The sequence below is a fragment of the Carcharodon carcharias genome, chromosome 24 (genome assembly GCF_017639515.1).
Source record: "Carcharodon carcharias isolate sCarCar2 chromosome 24, sCarCar2.pri, whole genome shotgun sequence".
In the NCBI taxonomy this organism is placed as follows: Eukaryota; Metazoa; Chordata; class Chondrichthyes; order Lamniformes; family Lamnidae; genus Carcharodon; species Carcharodon carcharias.
This window is the reverse complement of record NC_054490.1, coordinates 381,589-403,747: the sequence shown is the minus strand read 5'-3', so window position 1 is coordinate 403,747 and position 22,159 is coordinate 381,589. Positions and strand designations below refer to the sequence as shown.

Here is a 22,159-nt window from a genome sequence, read left to right as displayed (position 1 = left end):
TCTCTCTATGCGTGATATTCTCCCTCTCAATGTCTGTCTCTCTATGCGTGATATTCTCCCTCTCAATGTCTGTGTCTCTCTGCGTGACATTCTCTCTCTCAATGTCTCTCTCTCTCTCTTTCTGCATGACATTCTCTCTCTCAATGTCTCTCTCTCTCTGCGCGACATTCTCCCTCTCAATGTCTGTCTCTCTCTGCGTGACGTTCTCCCTCTCAATGTCTGTCTCTTTCTGCGTGACATTCTCTCTCTCAATGTCTCTCTCACTCTCTCTCTGGGTGACATTCTCTCTCTCAATGTCTCACTCTCTCTGCGTGACATTCTCCCTCTCAATGTCTCTCTCTCTCTATGCGTGATATTCTCCCTCTCAATGTCTGTCTCTCTATGCGTGATATTCTCCCTCTCAATGTCTGTCTCTCTCTGCGTGACGTTCTCCCTCTCAATGTCTGTCTCTCTCTGCGTGACGTTCTCCCTCTCAATGTCTGTCTCTCTCTGCGTGACGTTCTCAATCTCAATGTCTGTCTCTCTCTGCGTGACGTTCTCCCTCTAAGTGTCTCTCTCTCTCTGCGTGACATTCTCCCTCTCAATGTCTCTCTCTCTCTGCGTGACATTCTCCCTCTCAATGTCTCTCTCTCTCTCTTCGTGACATTCTCCCTCTCAATGTCTCTCTCTCTCTCTCTCTCTCTGCGTGACATTCTCTCTCTCAATGTCTCTCTCTCTCTCTTTCTGCATGACATTCTCTCTCTCAATGTCTCTCTCTCTCTATGCGTGATATTCTCCCTCTCAATGTCTGTCTCTCTCTGCGTGACGTTCTCCCTCTCAATGTCTCTCTCACTCTCTCAATGTGTGACGTTCTCTCTCTCAATGTCTCTCTCTCTCTGCGTGACATTCTCTCTCTCAATGTCTCTCTCTCTCTGCGTGACATTCTCCCTCTCAATGTCTCTCTCTCTCTCTCTGCGTGACATTCTCCCTCTCAATGACTCTCTCTCTCTCTGCGTGACATTCTCCCTCTCAATGTCTCTCTCTCTCTCTGCGTGACATTCTCCCTCTCAATGTCTCTCTCTCTCTCTGCGTGACATTCTCCCCCTCAATGTCTGTCTCTCTCTGGGTGACATTCTCTCTCTCAATGTCTCTCTCTCTCTGCGTGACATTCTCTCTCTCAATGTCTCTCTCTGCGTGACATTCTCTCTCTCAATGTCTCTCTCTGCGTGACATTCTCTCTCTCAATGTCTCTCTCTGCGTGACATTCTCTCTCTCAATGTCTCTCTCTGCGTGACATTCTCTCTCTCAATGTCTCTCTCTGCGTGACGTTCTCTCTCTCAATGTCTCTCTCTGCGTGACGTTCTCTCTCTCAATGTCTCTCTCTGCGTGACGTTCTCTCTCTCAATGTCTCTCTCTGCGTGACGTTCTCTCTCTCAATGTCTCTCTCTGCGTGACGTTCTCTCTCTCAATGTCTCTCTCTCTCTGCGTGACGTTCTCTCTCTCAATGTCTCTCTCTCTCTGCGTGACGTTCTCTCTCTCAATGTCTCTCTCTCTCTGCGTGACGTTCTCTCTCTCAATGTCTGTCTCTCTCTGCGTGACGTTCTCTCTCTCAATGTCTGTCTCTCTCTGCGTGACGTTCTCCCTCTCAATGTCTGTCTCTCGCTGCGTGACATTCTCCCTCTCAATGTCTATCTCTCTCTGCGTGACGTTCTCCCTCCCAATGTCTGTCTCTCTCTGCGTGACGTTCTCCCTCCCAATGTCTGTCTCTCTCTGCGTGACGTTCTCCCTCCCAATGTCTGTCTCTCTCTGCGTGACGTTCTCTCTCTCAATGTCTGTCTCTCTCTGCGTGACGTTCTCTCAATGCCTGTCTCTCTCTGCGTGACGTTCTCTCAATGTCTCTCTCTCTCTGCGTGACGTTCTCTCAATGTCTCTCTCTCTCTGCGTGACGTTCTCTCAATGTCTCTCTCTCTCTGCGTGACGTTCTCTCAATGTCTCTCTCTCTCTGCGTGACGTTCTCTCAATGTCTCTCTCTCTCTGCGTGACGTTCTCTCAATGTCTCTCTCTCTCTGCGTGACGTTCTCTCTCTCAATGTCTGTCTCTCTCTGCGTGACGTTCTCCCTCTCAATGTCTGTCTCTCTCTGCGTGACGTTCTCCCTCTCAATGTCTGTCTCTCTCTGCGTGACGTTCTCCCTCCCAATGTCTGTCTCTCTCTGCGTGACGTTCTCCCTCCCAATGTCTGTCTCTCTCTGCGTGACGTTCTCCCTCTCAATGTCTGTCTCTCTCTGCGTGACGTTCTCTCAATGCCTGTCTCTCTCTGCGTGACGTTCTCTCAATGCCTGTCTCTCTCTGCGTGACGTTCTCTCAATGTCTCTCTCTCTCTGCGTGACGTTCTCTCAATGCCTGTCTCTCTCTGCGTGACGTTCTCTCAATGCCTGTCTCTCTCTGCGTGACGTTCTCTCAATGTCTCTCTCTCTCTGCGTGACGTTCTCTCAATGTCTCTCTCTGCGTGACGTTCTCTCAATGTCTCTCTCTGCGTGACGTTCTCTCAATGTCTCTCTCTCTCTGCGTGACGTTCTCTCAATGTCTCTCTCTCTCTGCGTGACGTTCTCTCAATGTCTCTCTCTCTCTGCGTGACGTTCTCTCAATGTCTCTCTCTCTCTCTGCGTGACGTTCTCTCAATGTCTCTCTCTGCGTGACGTTCTCTCAATGTCTCTCTCTCTCTGCGTGACGTTCTCTCAATGTCTCTCTCTCTCTGCGTGAAGTTCTCTCAATGTCTCTCTCTCTCTGCGTGAAGTTCTCTCAATGTCTCTCTCTCTCTGCGTGACGTTCTCTCAATGTCTCTCTCTCTCTCTGCGTGACGTTCTCTCAATGTCTCTCTCTCTCTCTGCGTGACGTTCTCTCAATGTCTCTCTCTCTCTGCGTGACGTGCTCTCAATGTCTCTCTCTCTCTCTGCGTGACGTTCTCTCAATGTCTCTCTCTCTCTGCGTGACATTCTCTCTCTCAATGTCTCTCTCTGCGTGACATTCTCTCTCTCAATGTCTCTCTCTGCGTGACATTCTCTCTCTCAATGTCTCTCTCTGCGTGACATTCTCTCTCTCAATGTCTCTCTCTGCGTGACATTCTCTCTCTCAATGTCTCTCTCTGCGTGACATTCTCTCTCTCAATGTCTCTCTCTGCGTGACATTCTCTCTCTCAATGTCTCTCTCTGCGTGACATTCTCTCTCTCAATGTCTCTCTCTGCGTGACGTTCTCTCTCTCAATGTCTCTCTCTGCGTGACGTTCTCTCTCTCAATGTCTCTCTCTGCGTGACGTTCTCTCTCTCAATGTCTCTCTCTGCGTGACGTTCTCTCTCTCAATGTCTCTCTCTCTCTGCGTGACGTTCTCTCTCTCAATGTCTCTCTCTCTCTGCGTGACGTTCTCTCTCTCAATGTCTCTCTCTCTCTGCGTGACGTTCTCTCTCTCAATGTCTCTCTCTCTCTGCGTGACGTTCTCCCTCTCAATGTCTGTCTCTCTCTGCGTGACGTTCTCCCTCCCAATGTCTGTCTCTCTCTGCGTGACGTTCTCCCTCCCAATGTCTGTCTCTCTCTGCGTGACGTTCTCCCTCCCAATGTCTGTCTCTCTCTGCGTGACGTTCTCCCTCCCAATGTCTGTCTCTCTCTGCGTGACGTTCTCTCTCTCAATGTCTGTCTCTCTCTGCGTGACGTTCTCTCAATGCCTGTCTCTCTCTGCGTGACGTTCTCTCAATGTCTCTCTCTCTCTGCGTGACGTTCTCTCAATGTCTCTCTCTCTCTGCGTGACGTTCTCTCAATGTCTCTCTCTCTCTGCGTGACGTTCTCTCAATGTCTCTCTCTCTCTGCGTGACGTTCTCTCAATGTCTCTCTCTCTCTGCGTGACGTTCTCTCAATGTCTCTCTCTCTCTGCGTGACGTTCTCTCAATGTCTCTCTCTCTCTGCGTGACGTTCTCTCAATGTCTCTCTCTCTCTGCGTGACGTTCTCTCTCTCAATGTCTGTCTCTCTCTGCGTGACGTTCTCCCTCTCAATGTCTGTCTCTCTCTGCGTGACGTTCTCCCTCTCAATGTCTGTCTCTCTCTGCGTGACGTTCTCCCTCCCAATGTCTGTCTCTCTCTGCGTGACGTTCTCCCTCCCAATGTCTGTCTCTCTCTGCGTGACGTTCTCTCAATGCCTGTCTCTCTCTGCGTGACGTTCTCTCAATGCCTGTCTCTCTCTGCGTGACGTTCTCTCAATGTCTCTCTCTCTCTGCGTGACGTTCTCTCAATGCCTGTCTCTCTCTGCGTGACGTTCTCTCAATGCCTGTCTCTCTCTGCGTGACGTTCTCTCAATGTCTCTCTCTGCGTGACGTTCTCTCTCTCAATGTCTCTCTCTGCGTGACGTTCTCTCTCTCAATGTCTCTCTCTGCGTGACGTTCTCTCTCTCAATGTCTCTCTCTGCGTGACGTTCTCTCTCTCAATGTCTCTCTCTGCGTGACGTTCTCTCTCTCAATGTCTCTCTCTGCGTGACGTTCTCTCTCTCAATGTCTCTCTCTGCGTGACGTTCTCTCTCTCAATGTCTCTCTCTCTCTGCGTGACGTTCTCTCTCTCAATGTCTCTCTCTCTCTGCGTGACGTTCTCTCTCTCAATGTCTCTCTCTCTCTGCGTGACGTTCTCTCTCTCAATGTCTCTCTCTCTCTGCGTGACGTTCTCTCTCTCAATGTCTGTCTCTCTCTGCGTGACGTTCTCCCTCCCAATGTCTGTCTCTCTCTGCGTGACGTTCTCCCTCCCAATGTCTGTCTCTCTCTGCGTGACGTTCTCCCTCCCAATGTCTGTCTCTCTCTGCGTGACGTTCTCCCTCCCAATGTCTGTCTCTCTCTGCGTGACGTTCTCCCTCCCAATGTCTGTCTCTCTCTGCGTGACGTTCTCTCTCCCAATGTCTGTCTCTCTCTGCGTGACGTTCTCTCAATGTCTCTCTCTCTCTGCGTGACGTTCTCTCAATGTCTCTCTCTCTCTGCGTGACGTTCTCTCAATGTCTCTCTCTCTCTGCGTGACGTTCTCTCAATGTCTCTCTCTCTCTGCGTGACGTTCTCTCAATGTCTCTCTCTCTCTGCGTGACGTTCTCTCAATGTCTCTCTCTCTCTGCGTGACGTTCTCTCAATGTCTCTCTCTCTCTGCGTGACGTTCTCTCAATGTCTCTCTCTCTCTGCGTGACGTTCTCTCAATGTCTCTCTCTCTCTGCGTGACGTTCTCTCAATGTCTCTCTCTCTCTGCGTGACGTTCTCTCAATGTCTCTCTCTCTCTGCGTGACGTTCTCTCAATGTCTCTCTCTCTCTGCGTGACGTTCTCTCAATGTCTCTCTCTCTCTGCGTGACGTTCTCTCAATGTCTCTCTCTCTCTGCGTGACGTTCTCTCAATGTCTCTCTCTCTCTGCGTGACGTTCTCTCAATGTCTCTCTCTCTCTGCGTGACGTTCTCTCAATGTCTCTCTCTCTCTGCGTGACGTTCTCTCAATGTCTCTCTCTCTCTGCGTGACGTTCTCTCAATGTCTCTCTCTCTCTGCGTGACGTTCTCTCAATGTCTCTCTCTCTCTGCGTGACGTTCTCTCAATGTCTCTCTCTCTCTGCGTGACGTTCTCTCAATGTCTCTCTCTCTCTGCGTGACGTTCTCTCAATGTCTCTCTCTCTCTGCGTGACGTTCTCTCAATGTCTCTCTCTCTCTGCGTGACGTTCTCTCAATGTCTCTCTCTCTCTGCGTGACGTTCTCTCAATGTCTCTCTCTCTCTGCGTGACGTTCTCTCAATGTCTCTCTCTCTCTGCGTGACGTTCTCTCAATGTCTCCCTCTCTCTGCGTGACGTTCTCTCAATGTCTCTCTCTCTCTCTGCGTGACGTTCTCTCAATGTCTCTCTCTGCGTGACGTTCTCTCAATGTCTCTCTCTCTCTGCGTGACGTTCTCTCAATGTCTCTCTCTCTCTGCGTGACGTTCTCTCAATGTCTCTCTCTCTCTGCGTGACGTTCTCTCAATGTCTCTCTCTCTCTGCGTGACGTTCTCTCAATGTCTCTCTCTCTCTGCGTGACGTTCTCTCAATGTCTCTCTCTCTCTGCGTGACGTTCTCTCAATGTCTCTCTCTCTCTGCGTGACGTTCTCTCAATGTCTCTCTCTCTCTGCGTGACGTTCTCTCAATGTCTCTCTCTCTCTGCGTGACGTTCTCTCAATGTCTCTCTCTCTCTGCGTGACGTTCTCTCAATGTCTCTCTCTCTCTGCGTGACGTTCTCTCAATGTCTCTCTCTCTCTGTGTGACGTTCTCTCAATGTCTCTCTCTCTCTGCGTGACGTTCTCTCAATGTCTCTCTCTCTCTGCGTGACGTTCTCTCTCTCAATGTCTGTCTCTCTCTGCGTGACGTTCTCTCTCTCAATGTCTGTCTCTCTCTGCGTGACGTTCTCCCTCTCAATGTCTGTCTCTCTCTGCGTGACGTTCTCCCTCCCAATGTCTGTCTCTCTCTGCGTGACGTTCTCCCTCCCAATGTCTGTCTCTCTCTGCGTGACGTTCTCCCTCCCAATGTCTGTCTCTCTCTGCGTGACGTTCTCTCAATGCCTGTCTCTCTCTGCGTGACGTTCTCTCAATGTCTCTCTCTCTCTGCGTGACGTTCTCTCAATGTCTCTCTCTCTCTGCGTGACGTTCTCTCAATGTCTCTCTCTCTCTGCGTGACGTTCTCTCAATGTCTCTCTCTCTCTGCGTGACGTTCTCTCAATGTCTCTCTCTCTCTGCGTGACGTTCTCTCAATGTCTCTCTCTCTCTGCGTGACGTTCTCTCAATGTCTCTCTCTCTCTGCGTGACGTTCTCTCAATGTCTCTCTCTCTCTGCGTGACGTTCTCTCAATGTCTCTCTCTCTCTGCGTGACGTTCTCTCAATGTCTCTCTCTCTCTGCGTGACGTTCTCTCAATGTCTCTCTCTCTCTGCGTGACGTTCTCTCAATGTCTCTCTCTCTCTGCGTGACGTTCTCTCAATGTCTCTCTCTCTCTGCGTGACGTTCTCTCAATGTCTCTCTCTCTCTGCGTGACGTTCTCTCAATGTCTCTCTCTCTCTGCGTGACGTTCTCTCAATGTCTCTCTCTCTCTCTGCGTGACGTTCTCTCAATGTCTCTCTCTCTCTGCGTGACGTTCTCTCAATGTCTCTCTCTCTCTGCGTGACGTTCTCTCAATGTCTCTCTCTCTCTGCGTGACGTTCTCTCAATGTCTCTCTCTCTCTGCGTGACGTTCTCTCAATGTCTCTCTCTCTCTCTGCGTGACGTTCTCTCAATGTCTCTCTCTCTCTGCGTGACGTTCTCTCAATGTCTCTCTCTCTCTGCGTGACGTTCTCTCAATGTCTCTCTCTCTCTGCGTGACGTTCTCTCAATGTCTCTCTCTCTCTGCGTGACGTTCTCTCAATGTCTCTCTCTCTCTGCGTGACGTTCTCTCAATGTCTCTCTCTCTCTGCGTGACGTTCTCTCAATGTCTCTCTCTCTCTGCGTGACGTTCTCTCAATGTCTCTCTCTCTCTCTGCGTGACGTTCTCTCAATGTCTCTCTCTCTCTGCGTGACGTTCTCTCAATGTCTCTCTCTCTCTGCGTGACGTTCTCTCAATGTCTCTCTCTCTCTGCGTGACGTTCTCTCAATGTCTCTCTCTCTCTGCGTGACGTTCTCTCAATGTCTCTCTCTCTCTGCGTGACGTTCTCTCAATGTCTCTCTCTCTCTGCGTGACGTTCTCTCAATGTCTCTCTCTCTCTGCGTGACGTTCTCTCAATGTCTCTCTCTCTCTGCGTGACGTTCTCTCAATGTCTCTCTCTCTCTGCGTGACGTTCTCTCAATGTCTCTCTCTCTCTGCGTGACGTTCTCCCTCTCAACGTCTCTCTCTCTCTGCGTGACGTTCTCCCTCTCAACGTCTCTCTCTCTCTGCGTGACGTTCTCCCTCTCAACGTCTCTCTCTCTCTGCGTGACGTTCTCCCTCTCAACGTCTCTCTCTCTCTGCGTGACGTTCTCCCTCTCAACGTCTCTCTCTCTGCGTGACGTTCTCCCTCTCAACGTCTCTCTCTCTCTGCGTGACGTTCTCCCTCTCAACGTCTGTCTCTCTCTGCGTGACGTTCTCCCTCTCAACGTCTGTCTCTCTCTGCGTGACGTTCTCCCTCTCAACGTCTGTCTCTCTCTGCGTGACGTTCTCCCTCTCAACGTCTGTCTCTCTCTGCGTGACGTTCTCCCTCTCAACGTCTGTCTCTCTCTGCGTGACGTTCTCCCTCTCAACGTCTGTCTCTCTCTGCGTGACGTTCTCCCTCTCAACGTCTGTCTCTCTCTGCGTGACGTTCTCCCTCTCAACGTCTGTCTCTCTCTGCGTGACGTTCTCCCTCTCAACGTCTGTCTCTCTCTGCGTGACGTTCTCCCTCTCAACGTCTGTCTCTCTCTGCGTGACGTTCTCCCTCTCAACGTCTGTCTCTCTCTGCGTGACGTTCTCCCTCTCAACGTCTGTCTCTCTCTGCGTGACGTTCTCCCTCTCAACGTCTGTCTCTCTCTGCGTGACGTTCTCCCTCTCAACGTCTGTCTCTCTCTGCGTGACGTTCTCCCTCTCAACGTCTGTCTCTCTCTGCGTGACGTTCTCCCTCTCAACGTCTGTCTCTCTCTGCGTGACGTTCTCCCTCTCAACGTCTGTCTCTCTCTGCGTGACGTTCTCCCTCTCAACGTCTGTCTCTCTCTGCGTGACGTTCTCCCTCTCAACGTCTGTCTCTCTCTGCGTGACGTTCTCCCTCTCAACGTCTGTCTCTCTCTGCGTGACGTTCTCCCTCTCAACGTCTGTCTCTCTCTGCGTGACGTTCTCCCTCTCAACGTCTGTCTCTCTCTGCGTGACGTTCTCCCTCTCAACGTCTGTCTCTCTCTGCGTGACGTTCTCCCTCTCAACGTCTGTCTCTCTCTGCGTGACGTTCTCCCTCTCAACGTCTGTCTCTCTCTGCGTGACGTTCTCCCTCTCAACGTCTGTCTCTCTCTGCGTGACGTTCTCCCTCTCAACGTCTGTCTCTCTCTGCGTGACGTTCTCCCTCTCAACGTCTGTCTCTCTCTGCGTGACGTTCTCCCTCTCAACGTCTGTCTCTCTCTGCGTGACGTTCTCCCTCTCAACGTCTGTCTCTCTCTGCGTGACGTTCTCCCTCTCAACGTCTGTCTCTCTCTGCGTGACGTTCTCCCTCTCAACGTCTGTCTCTCTCTGCGTGACGTTCTCCCTCTCAACGTCTGTCTCTCTCTGCGTGACGTTCTCCCTCTCAACGTCTGTCTCTCTCTGCGTGACGTTCTCCCTCTCAACGTCTGTCTCTCTCTGCGTGACGTTCTCCCTCTCAACGTCTGTCTCTCTCTGCGTGACGTTCTCCCTCTCAACGTCTGTCTCTCTCTGCGTGACGTTCTCCCTCTCAACGTCTGTCTCTCTCTGCGTGACGTTCTCCCTCTCAACGTCTGTCTCTCTCTGCGTGACGTTCTCCCTCTCAACGTCTGTCTCTCTCTGCGTGACGTTCTCCCTCTCAACGTCTCTCTCTCTCTGCGTGACGTTCTCTCTCTCAATGTCTCTCTCTGCGTGACGTTCTCTCTCTCAATGTCTCTCTCTCTCTGCGTGACATTCTCTCTCTCAATGTCTCTCTCTCTCTGCGTGACATTCTCTCTCTCAATGTCTCTCTCTCTCTGCGTGACATTCTCTCTCTCAATGTCTCTCTCTCTCTGCGTGACATTCTCTCTCTCAATGTCTCTCTCTCTCTGCGTGACATTCTCTCTCTCAATGTCTCTCTCTCTCTGCGTGACATTCTCTCTCTCAATGTCTCTCTCTCTCTGCGTGACATTCTCTCTCTCAATGTCTCTCTCTCTCTGCGTGACATTCTCTCTCCCAATGTCTCTCTCTCTCTGCGTGACATTCTCTCTCTCAATGTCTCTCTCTCTCTGCGTGACATTCTCTCTCTCAATGTCTCTCTCACTCTGCGTGACATTCTCCCTCTCAACGTCTCTCTCTCTCTGCGTGACATTCTCCCTCTCAACGTCTCTCTCTCTCTGCGTGACGTTCTCCCTCTCAACGTCTCTCTCTCTGCGTGACGTTCTCCCTCTCAACGTCTCTCTCTCTCTGCGTGACGTTGTCTCACTCAACGTCTCTCTCTCTGCGTAACGTTCTCTCACTCAACGTCTCTCTCTCTGCGTAACGTTCTCTCACTCAACGTCTCTCTCTCTGTGTAACGTTCTCTCACTCAACGTCTCTCTCTCTGTGTAACGTTCTCTCACTCAACGTCTCTCTCTCTGTGTAACGTTCTCTCACTCAACGTTTCTTTCTCTGTGTAACGTTCTCTCACTCAACGTCTCTCTCTCTGTGTAACGTTCTCTCACTCAACGTCTCTCTCTCTGTGTAACGTTCTCTCACTCAACGTCTCTCTCTCTGCGTAACGTTCTCCCTCTCAACGTCTCTCTCTCTCTGCGTGACGTTCTCTCACTCAACGTCTCTCTCTCTGCGTAACGTTCTCTCACTCAACGTCTCTCTCTCTGCGTAACGTTCTCTCACTCAACGTCTCTCTCTCTGCGTAACGTTCTCTCACTCAACGTCTCTCTCTTTGCGTAACGTTCTCTCACTCAACGTCTCTCTCTCTGCGTAACGTTCTCTCACTCAACGTCTCTCTCTCTGCGTAACGTTCTCTCACTCAACGTCTCTCTGTGTAACGTTCTCTCACTCAACGTCTCTCTCTCTGTGTAACGTTCTCTCACTCAACGTCTCTCTCTCTGTGTAACGTTCTCTCACTCAACGTCTCTCTCTCTGTGTAACGTTCTCTCACTCAACGTCTCTCTCTCTGTGTAACGTTCTCTCACTCAACGTCTCTCTCTCTGTGTAACGTTCTCTCACTCAACGTCTCTCTCTCTGTGTAACGTTCTCTCACTCAACGTTTTTCTCTGTGTAACGTTCTCTCACTCAACGTCTCTCTCTCTGTGTAACGTTCTCTCACTCAACGTCTCTCTCTCTGTAACGTTCTCTCACTCAACGTCTCTCTCTCTGTGTAACGTTCTCTCACTCAACGTCTCTCTCTCTGTGTAACGTTCTCTCACTCAACGTCTCTCTCTCTGTTTAACGTTCTCTCACTCAACGTCTCTCTCTCTGTGTAACGTTCTCTCTCTCAATGTCTCTCTCTCTCTGCGTGACATTCTCTCTCAATGTCTCTCTCTCTCTGCGTGACATTCTCTCTCTCAATGTCTCTCTCTCTCTGCGTGACATTCTCTCTCTCTTAAAGTCTCTCTCTCTCTGCGTGACGTTCTCTCTCTCAACGTCTCTCTCTCTCTGCGTGACGTTCTCTCACTCAACGTCTCTCTCTCTGCGTGACGTTCTCTCACTCAACGTCTCTCTCTCTGCGTAACGTTCTCTCACTCAACGTCTCTCTCTCTGCGTAACGTTCTCTCACTCAACGTCTCTCTCTCTGCGTAACGTTCTCTCACTCAACGTCTCTCTCTCTGCGTAACGTTCTCTCACTCAACGTCTCTCTCTCTGCGTAACGTTCTCTCACTCAACGTCTCTCTCTCTGCGTAACGTTCTCTCACTCAACGTCTCTCTCTCTGCGTAACGTTCTCTCACTCAACGTCTCTCTCTCTGCGTAACGTTCTCTCACTCAACGTCTCTCTCTCTGCGTAACGTTCTCTCACTCAACGTCTCTCTCTCTGCGTAACGTTCTCTCACTCAACGTCTCTCTCTCTGCGTAACGTTCTCTCACTCAACGTCTCTCTCTCTGCGTAACGTTCTCTCACTCAACGTCTCTCTCTCTGCGTAACGTTCTCTCACTCAACGTCTCTCTCTCTGCGTAACGTTCTCTCACTCAACGTCTCTCTCTCTGCGTAACGTTCTCTCACTCAACGTCTCTCTCTCTGCGTAACGTTCTCTCACTCAACGTCTCTCTCTCTGCGTAACGTTCTCTCACTCAACGTCTCTCTCTCTGCGTAACGTTCTCTCACTCAACGTCTCTCTCTCTGCGTAACGTTCTCTCACTCAACGTCTCTCTCTCTGCGTAACGTTCTCTCACTCAACGTCTCTCTGCGTAACGTTCTCTCACTCAATGTCTCTCTCTCTGTGTAACGTTCTCTCACTCAATGTCTCTCTCTCTGTGTAACGTTCTCTCACTCAATGTCTCTCTCTCTGTGTAACGTTCTCTCACTCAATGTCTCTCTCTCTGTGTAACGTTCTCTCACTCAATGTCTCTCTCTGTGTAACGTTCTCTCACTCAACGTCTCTCTCTCTGTGTAACGTTCTCTCACTCAACGTCTCTCTCTCTGTGTAACGTTCTCTCACTCAATGTCTCTCTCTCTGTGTAACATTCTCTCACTCAATGTCTCTCTCTCTGTGTAACATTCTCTCACTCAATGTCTCTCTCTCTGTGTAACATTCTCTCACTCAATGTCTCTCTCTCTGTGTAACATTCTCTCACTCAATGTCTCTCTCTCTGTGTAACATTCTCTCACTCAATGTCTCTCTCTCTGTGTAACATTCTCTCACTCAATGTCTCTCTCTCTGTGTAACATTCTCTCACTCAATGTCTCTCTCTCTGTGTAACATTCTCTCACTCAATGTCTCTCTCTCTGTGTAACATTCTCTCACTCAATGTCTCTCTCTCTGTGTAACATTCTCTCACTCAATGTCTCTCTCTCTGTGTAACATTCTCTCACTCAATGTCTCTCTCTCTGTGTAACATTCTCTCACTCAATGTCTCTCTCTCTCTGTGTAACATTCTCTCACTCAATGTCTCTCTCTCTGTGTAACATTCTCTCACTCAATGTCTCTCTCTCTGTGTAACATTCTCTCACTCAATGTCTCTCTCTCTGTGTAACATTCTCTCACTCAATGTCTCTCTCTGTGTAACATTCTCTCACTCAATGTCTCTCTCTCTGTGTAACATTCTCTCACTCAATGTCTCTCTCTCTGTGTAACATTCTCTCACTCAATGTCTCTCTCTCTGTGTAACATTCTCTCACTCAATGTCTCTCTCTCTGTGTAACATTCTCTCACTCAATGTCTCTCTCTCTGTGTAACATTCTCTCACTCAATGTCTCTCTCTCTGTGTAACATTCTCTCACTCAATGTCTCTCTCTCTGTGTAACATTCTCTCACTCAATGTCTCTCTCTCTGTGTAACATTCTCTCACTCAATGTCTCTCTCTCTGTGTAACATTCTCTCACTCAATGTCTCTCTCTCTCTGTGTAACATTCTCTCACTCAATGTCTCTCTCTCTGTGTAACATTCTCTCACTCAATGTCTCTCTCTCTGTGTAACATTCTCTCACTCAATGTCTCTCTCTCTGTGTAACATTCTCTCACTCAATGTCTCTCTCTCTGTGTAACATTCTCTCACTCAATGTCTCTCTCTCTGTGTAACATTCTCTCACTCAATGTCTCTCTCTCTGTGTAACATTCTCTCACTCAATGTCTCTCTCTGTGTAACATTCTCTCACTCAATGTCTCTCTCTCTGTGTAACATTCTCTCACTCAATGTCTCTCTCTCTGTGTAACATTCTCTCACTCAATGTCTCTCTCTCTGTGTAACATTCTCTCACTCAATGTCTCTCTCTGTGTAACATTCTCTCACTCAATGTCTCTCTCTCTGTGTAACATTCTCTCACTCAATGTCTCTCTCTCTGTGTAACATTCTCTCACTCAATGTCTCTCTCTCTGTGTAACATTCTCTCACTCAATGTCTCTCTCTCTGTGTAACATTCTCTCACTCAATGTCTCTCTCTCTCTGTGTAACATTCTCTCACTCAATGTCTCTCTCTCTCTGTGTAACATTCTCTCACTCAATGTCTCTCTCTCTCTGTGTAACATTCTCTCACTCAATGTCTCTCTCTCTGTGTAACATTCTCTCACTCAATGTCTCTCTCTGTGTAACATTCTCTCACTCAATGTCTCTCTCTCTGTGTAACATTCTCTCTCTGTAACATTCTCTCTCACACACGCACTGCAAACCTTTACTCTGTAAACGCCCTTTTGACTCCACACCCTCTTTCTCTCTCTCTCTCTCCCCAAACCTCTTGCCTTCCTGGCAACTCAGCCCAGCCCCGACCCGACCCAGCAAAGCCAGAGGCTCGCTGGACAGAACAGCAAACACACACACACAGGACAAAAACATCAGGAAAACAAAGCTGCCTTTTGGTGGAGAAAGCAGCAACTCTCTCACTCACTCACCTTCCTCCGCCCTAGGAAGCCTCTTCTCCCTCCTCTTGAGTGCAGCCTTCGGGAGGGGAATGTTCCTCAATCCAGTCCAATCCAATCCAATCCAATCGGCAGGCGAGAGTGGGTGAGTGGGTAGGTGGGGAGGGAAAAGTTTTGGGGGCTTTTTTCTTTCGTGTATTGGCCAAACAAAAAAGAAATTCAAAAGATTAGTTAAAACAGAAAGGTCAAAGCCAACAAAACAAGGTGGAGGGAAGGAGGGAGGGAGAGAAAGAAGGTGGAGAATCCAGTCCTCCTGGAGCTGGGAGGGAGGGGGGGTAGAAAAATTTCCAAGCTCCTTTTTGCCTTTTACAAAGAGGAAAAGGAGGAGGGAAGAGATTGAATCTCTTTCTTACCCCCCCCCCCTACTTTGGGGAGCAAGGTTGGGTTGGGTTGGGGTCCAATCCAATCCCTGTCCACCTTCCTGAAGAGCTCAAAGTTTCGCCTCTTCACCCACCCCCTTGGGCAGGGATTTCTCTCTCTCTCTCTCTCTCTCTTCGCTTCCTGGGATCTTGCTACGCCTTTTTCTCTCCCTCTCCCTCTTTCTCGCTCTCTCTTTCCTCGAATTGGGTTGACGACGTCATCCAGGGTCTGGGAACCAATGGATTTTGCGACCTGGACAGTCACCAATCGGCAAACAGTTTGAGAGGATCTGGAAAAAACAGGAAGTGAGAGAGAGACAGGGAGACTCAAAGGCAGGGAAGTTGTACAGTCATTCATTCAGTTCCAGATCATTGCTCCCCTCCCACTTCAGTTTCCCTTTACAATCACTACATTTCGTGTCACAATCTCTACATTTCGTGTTACAATCTCTCCTTTAATTTCCTGTTACAATCACTGCTTCAATTTCCTGTTACAATCACTGCTTCAATTTCATGTTACAGTCACTCAATTTCATGTTACAATCACTCAATTTCATGTTAAATCACTGCTTCAATTTCCTGTTACAGTCACTGCTTCAATTTCACGTTACAGTCACTGCCTCAATTTCCTGTTACAGTCACTGCTTCAGTTTCACGTTACAGTCACTGCCTCAATTTCCTGTTACAATCATTGCTTCAATTTCATGTTACAATCACTCAATTTCATGTTACAATCACTCAATTTCATGTTACAATCACTCAATTTCCTGTTACAGTCACAGCTTCAATTTCCTGTTACAGTCACTGCTTCAATTTCCTGTTACAATCACTCAATTTCATGTTACAATCACTGCCTCAATTTCATGTTACAATCACTCAATTTCCTGTTAGAATCACTGCTTCAATTTCATGTTACAATCACTGCTTCAATTTCCTGTTACAATCACACAATTTCATGTTACAATCGCTGCTTCAATTTCCTGTTACAATCACTCAATTTCATGTTACAGTCACTTCTTCAATTTCCTGTTACAATCAATGCTTCAATTTCCTGTTACAATCACACAATTTCATGTTAGTTACTGCCTCAATTTCCTGTTACAATCACTCAATTTCATGTTACAATCACTGCTTCAATTTCCTGTTACAATCACTGCTTCAATTTCCTGTTACAATCACTGCTTCAATTTCCTGTTACAATCACGCAACTTCATGTTACAATCACTCAATTTCATGTTAGTCACTGCTTCAATTTCCTGTTACAATCAATGCTTCAATTTCCTGTTACAATCACACAATTTCATGTTACAGTTACTGCCTCAATTTCCTGTTACAATCACTCAATTTCTTGTTACAATCACTGCTTCAATTTCCTGTTACAATCACTCAATTTCATGTTACAATCACTGCTTCAATTTCCTGTTACAATCACTCAATTTCATGTTACAATCACTGCTTCAATTTCCTGTTACAATCACTGCTTCAATTTCATGTTACAATCACTGCTTCAATTTCATGTTACAATCTCTCAATTTCATGTTACAATCACTGCTTCAATTTCCTGTTACAATCACTCAATTTCCTGTTAAATCACTGCTTCAATTTCCTGTTACAGTCACAGCTTCAATTTCCTGTTACAGTCACAGCTTCAATTTCCTGTTACAATCACTCAGTTTCATGTTACAATCACTGCTTCAATTTCATGTTACAATCACTCAATTTCCTGTTAAATCACTGCTTCAATTTCCTGTTACAGTCAAAGCTTCAATTTCCTGTTACAGTCACAGCTTCAATTTCCTGTTACAGTCACTGCTTCAATTTCATGTTGCAATCACTCAGTTTCATGTTACAATCACTACTTCAATTTCATGTTACAATCACTCAATTTCATGTTACAATCACTCAATTTCCTGTTACAATCACTGCTTCAATTTCCTGTTACAGTCACAGCTTCAATTTCCTGTTACAGTCATGGCTTCAATTTCATGTTACAATCACTCAGTTTCATGTTACAATCACTGCTTCAATTTCATGTTACAATCACTCAATTTCCTGTTAAATCACTGCTTCAATTTCCTGTTACAGTCACAGCTTCAATTTCCTGTTACAGTCACTGCTTCAATTTCATGTTGCAATCACTCAGTTTCATGTTACAATCACTACTTCAATTTCATGTTACAATCACTCAATTTCATGTTACAATCACTCAATTTCCTGTTACAATCACTGCTTCAATTTCCTGTTACAGTCACTGCTTCAATTTCCTGTTACAATCACTGCTTCAATTTCCTGTTACAGTCACTGCTTCAATTTCATGTTACAATCATTGCTTCAATTTCATGTTACAATCACTGCTTCAATTTTCTGTTACAATCACTGCCTTAATTTCCTGTTATAATCACTGCTTCAATTTCCTGTTACAATCGCTGCTTCAATTTCCCGTTACAATCACTCAATTTCATGTTACAATCACTCAATTTCATGTTACAGTCACTGCTTCAATTTCCTGTTACAATCACTGCTTCAATTTCCTGTTACAGTCACTGCTTCAATTTCCTGTTACAATCACTGCTTCAATTTCCTGTTACAGTCACTGCTTCAATTTCATGTTACAATCATTGCTTCAATTTCATGTTACAATCACTGCTTCAATTTTCTGTTACAATCACTGCCTTAATTTCCTGTTATAATCACTGCTTCAATTTCCTGTTACAATCGCTGCTTCAATTTCCCGTTACAATCACTCAATTTCATGTTACAATCACTCAATTTCATGTTACAGTCACTGCTTCAATTTCCTGTTACAATCAATGCTTCAATTTCCTGTTACAATCACACAATTTCATGTTACAGTTACTGCCTCAATTTCCTGTTAGTTACTGCCTCAATTTCCTGTTACAATCACTGCTTCAATTTCCTGTTACAATCGCTGCTTCAATTTCCTGTTACAATCACTCAATTTCATGTTTCAATCACTGCTTCAATTTCCTGTTACAATCACTCAACTTCACGTTACAATCACTCAATTTCATGTTACAGTCACTACTTCATTTTCCTGTTACAATCAATGCTTCAATTTCCTGTTACAACCACACAATTTCATGATACAGTTACTGCCTCAATTTCCTGTTACAATCACTGCTTCAATTTCCTGTTACAATCACTGCTTCAGTTTCCTGTTGCAATCACTCAATTTCATGTTACCAGCACTGCTTCAATTTCCTGTTACAATCACACAATTTCATGTTACAGTCACTACCTCAATTTCCTGTTACAATTGCTGCTTCAATTTCCTGTTACAATCACTCAACTTCACGTTACAATCACTCAATTTCATGTTACAATCACTGCTTCAACTTTCTGTTACAATCACACAATTTCATGTTACAGTCACTACCTCAATTTCCTGTTACAATTGCTGCTTCAATTTCCTGTTACAATAACTGCTTCAATTTCCTGTTACAATCACTCAATTTCCTGTTACAATGGCTGCTTCAATTTCCTGTTACAATCACTCAATTTCATGTAACAATCACTGCTTCAATTTCCTGTTGCAATTACTCCTTCAATTTCCTGTTACAATCACTCCTTCAATTTCTTGTCACAATCACACAATTTCACGTTACAATCACTCACTCAATTTCCTGTTACAATCGCTTTTTCAATTTCATGTCACAATCACTCAATTTCATGTCACAATTATTCCTTTAATTTCTTGTTACAATCGCTCCTTCAATTTCCTGTTACAATCACACAATTTCATATTACAATCACTCAATTTCCTGTTACAGTCACACTATTTCATGTTATAATCACTCACTCAATTTCCTGTTACAATCACACAATTTCCTGTTGCAATCACTCAATTTCCTGTTACAGTCACACAATTTAATGTTACAATCACTCACTCAATTTCCTGTTACAATCGCTCCTTCAATTTCCTGTTACAATCACTCAACTTCATGTTACAATCACACACACATAGACACACACACACAGGCAGACTCACACACGCACAGATGCTCACGCACAGACACACACACACAGGAAGGCTGACACACACACACTGAAACACACACACACACAGGCAGACTGACACACACTTGCACACACGCACACACACATGCACACACTCACATAGACACACACAGACTCACGCACACACACTGACAGACACGCACACACATAGGCAGACTCACACACGCACACACACTCACGCACAGACACACACACAGGAAGACTGACACACACACACTGAAACGCACACTCACATACAAACAGACTGACACAGACACACCAAAAAATATTGAGGAATTCTGCAAAAAGGCCAAAAGTCAATGGTTGAAGGGTAGATGGTGGGGTCCTTGAAATAGTGTCCGGGTTAAACGGAGAGTCCCCTTGGCGCTGGTCTGGGAAACAGTCGATGAGTCTCTCTCGGCTTTACAGTCGGGGGCTTCGAGAAACATTTGTAGTCAGTCGATTTCAGAACGCGGAGCAACTTCAGTGCAACTTCAGCTCACTCTCCGCTTTGAGGCTGGGTCTGGAGCGACAGGAGCTGCTGTCTTCTTTACTCAAGCGGTTGGTCCTTCTTGTTCTCTCCCGCAAACACAAAGCCAACGTTTTAGACAAAGTATTTCTAGACATTGTTTTTTTTTTGTCCAAAGCCATAAACCGCCATGTGACCCTCCCCCCCAGCCCCCCCCACCCCCCCCCCCCCCCCCAACCTTTTGTAAACAGTCAAGAGGTCTCCAGCTCCTTTAAAACTGCTTAATTACCTTTTCCCGTACAATGCCGTCTTTTCCAGGGAACAGCAGCCACCGGAGTCCCCGCGTTAACCCTTTAAGGGGCCGGGATCTTTTAAAAGATGCGCAAGATTTCTTCCTCCGGACGCTCCGCATCTCTGCAAACGCCTCCAGCCCCTGGGGACATTTTTACGTGGTGAAAGGCGATATGCGAATGCAACCTGCCATCAGGCCGGGGAAGGTATCGGGGCGTTCGAGAGCGTGAAGGGTTTTCAGGCGAGTACGTCAGCAGGAGCTGTTCCCAGTGGCGGGAGGGTCGGTGACCAGGGAGAGGACACGGGGGCGGTGGGGGGGGGGGGGGGGCGCGAAGGGAATCGGGGAACGACCCAGAGATGCGGTGGGTGGGGTGGGGGGGAGGTGAGGAGAGATTATTTTGGACGCAGCGAGTTGTCGTGATCCGGGAGGCGCTGCCCGAAAGGGCGGAGGAAGCAGATTCAATAGGGACGCCTCGGAATGGGGGGAGTTGGGGGAATTACGGGGATGGGAGAGGGAGATGGTGGGGGATGGGAATGGGGTTAATTGGATAGCTCGACAGTCGGTACCAGTAGGATGGGCCGAATGGCCTCCTCCTGTCCTGTCTCGTTCTGCCACCCCCGCAGCTCAACAGGGATCAGCTGACCCCCGCCCCCGCGCTCTCCACATACCCCCACACCCCCCCCAATGGCTGCTGGGCAATGGGAGGCTTCACACGCTGCTCAAGAGGGCGGCACAGGCAGAGGGAGACACAGCCGGCAGGAGGGGAAAGAGGTAGAGAATTGGAAAGGGTTCCTGGGCATGTCTCGGGGAGGGAGGCACAGGGGAAGGGCAGCTCCACAGGCAAGAGAGATGTCTCGAGCCAGAGAGCGGTGAGAATGTGGAACTCGGTACCACAGTGGTTGAGGTGAATAGCCTCGGTGGATTTAAGGGGAAGCTGAATAAACACATGAGGGAGAAAGGAACAAGATATGTTGATGGGGGGTGAGAGAGGGGAGGGGGGGGGCGTTGTTGGGAGGAGGAAGCCTGTGCCGGTGCAGGAACAGCAGCACGGAGCAGATGGGCTGAATAGCCTCCTCCGGTGCAGTGTGTTCACAATCTGTAAAGGTGGAGCTGGAGGAGGTTACAGAGATCGGGAGGGTTTTAGGTGCTGGAGGAGGTTACAGAGATAGGGAGGGTTGTAGGGCCTGGAGGAGGTTACAAAGATAGGGAGGGTTGTAGGGGCTGGAGGAGATTACAGAGATAGGGAGGGTTGTAGGGGCTGGAGGAGGTTACAGAGATAGGGAGGGTTGTAGGGGCTGGAGGAGGTTACAGAGATAGGGAGGGCTGGAGGAGGTTACAGAGATAGGTAGAGTTGTAGAGTCTGGAGGAGGTTACAGAGATAGGGAGGGTTGTAGGGTTTGGAGGGATTTGAAAACGAGGATGTGAATTTTAAAATCGAGGTGTTGTTTAACCGGGGAGGGGTGGGCTCACTGGGGTCAGTGAGCACAGTGGGTGAGGGGTGAAGGGGATTCACTGTGAGCTCGGTCAGGGGGTGGAGGATGGGTGAGGGGCAGCTGAGTTCTGGATGAGGTGTAGTTTGCGGAGGGTAGAATGTGGGAGAGCAGCCGGGAGAGACTCGGAACGGCCAATCCCAGAGTGGGGGGAACGTTCCCCTCTCTCCACAATGAGGGGAGTCCCTCGTCGCTGGCGCTGGTCTGGGAAGTCTCCCCCACACGGGACTGGACATCACGCGGGGAGCCTCGGGACCGGACACAACACTCAGGCCGAGGCCTATCCGGCTGAGGAACGTCTGCTGAGCCCCGCGTTAGGTTAAAAACTTGTCCTTCCGCAGGGGCATGTGGGGGTCTGGGGTCACACGTGAGCCAGACCGGGTTAGACGGGCAGATTTCCACTGAGGAGGCTCAATTTTTCACCCCCAGATTTTATTCATCGAGTCAAAGGGCGGATTTCTCCCCCCACAAGTAGCCATCCGTGGCCCCCCCCCCAACAGCAGACGCCAGACGCCCTGTCAGGCTTATTGCTCATTCCACCCCCCCCCCCCCCCCCCCCCCCCCCCCCCCCCTCCCTCGCCTCCAACCCTCTCCGCTCATCTTTACTCAGGGCAAGATCAGGCGCCGCCAGAGAGGGAGAGGTCTGACCCCCTGTGGTGGATGAGGACACCCCATCACCCACCCCCCTCCCAACCAACCCCGAGAAGACCCATCGCCCTCCTCCCCGACTCCACCCCCCCCCGCACAAAGACACGCACCGCAGGTGGGGCTTAGTTCCGGAGCGGGCCTGGGATCGTGACCCCGGCGCCCGATCGGTCCTCCATCGCTTGCCGGAGACGCCAAGGCAAGGTCAGGACCGCCGGGGGGGTGGGGGGGAAGGGCGACGTGTCCCGGGGGCCCTCAAACTACCCTCCCCCCACCCAACCCCAGGTGCGGGCGTCCTGCACCCTACGTAGCGCCTGCACGGGGCTGTCATTCCCCACGAGGGCATGAGGTTGGCATGGGAGGGGAGGGGGCCTCGGTGGGGATGGAGGAGGGAGGCGACCGGGGGAATCGCCGACTCTTCCCCAGAGGCGGATTGAGACCCACCCACCCCCCCACCACCACCCCCGAGTCCCGCCCATCAGTCGCGCCACCGAGTGCGTAGTTCCATCGCTGGAAATGGATCGCCTCGAGGAGCGTTGTCTGATCGAGGGCTGCCTCCAAGGAGTCGGTCAGCTCCTGCATCATGTAGGCTCCCCGGGGATTTTCGGTGTGGGGGTGCGGGGGGAGGGATCAGACAGAATCCAGGGCAGATCCCGGAGATCTTCGGGGATCACACACAATCCAGGGCAGATCCCT

General features: G+C 48.8%; 1 protein-coding gene across 2 annotated transcripts in view; it reads right to left on the bottom strand.

The window, feature by feature from the left end:
• ctnnd1 (catenin (cadherin-associated protein), delta 1) overlaps positions 1–14,812 on the bottom strand; it is a 172,182-nt gene extending 157,370 nt beyond the window's left edge. The window contains exon 1 of one of the 2 annotated variants that reach the window (XM_041173964.1): positions 14,165–14,812. The gene's annotated coding sequence lies outside the window, so the exon portion shown is untranslated. The remainder of the gene's footprint in view (positions 1–14,164) is intronic. The other variant, XM_041173966.1, reaches the window with a different exon arrangement.
• Positions 14,813–22,159: the final 7,347 nt, after the last annotated feature.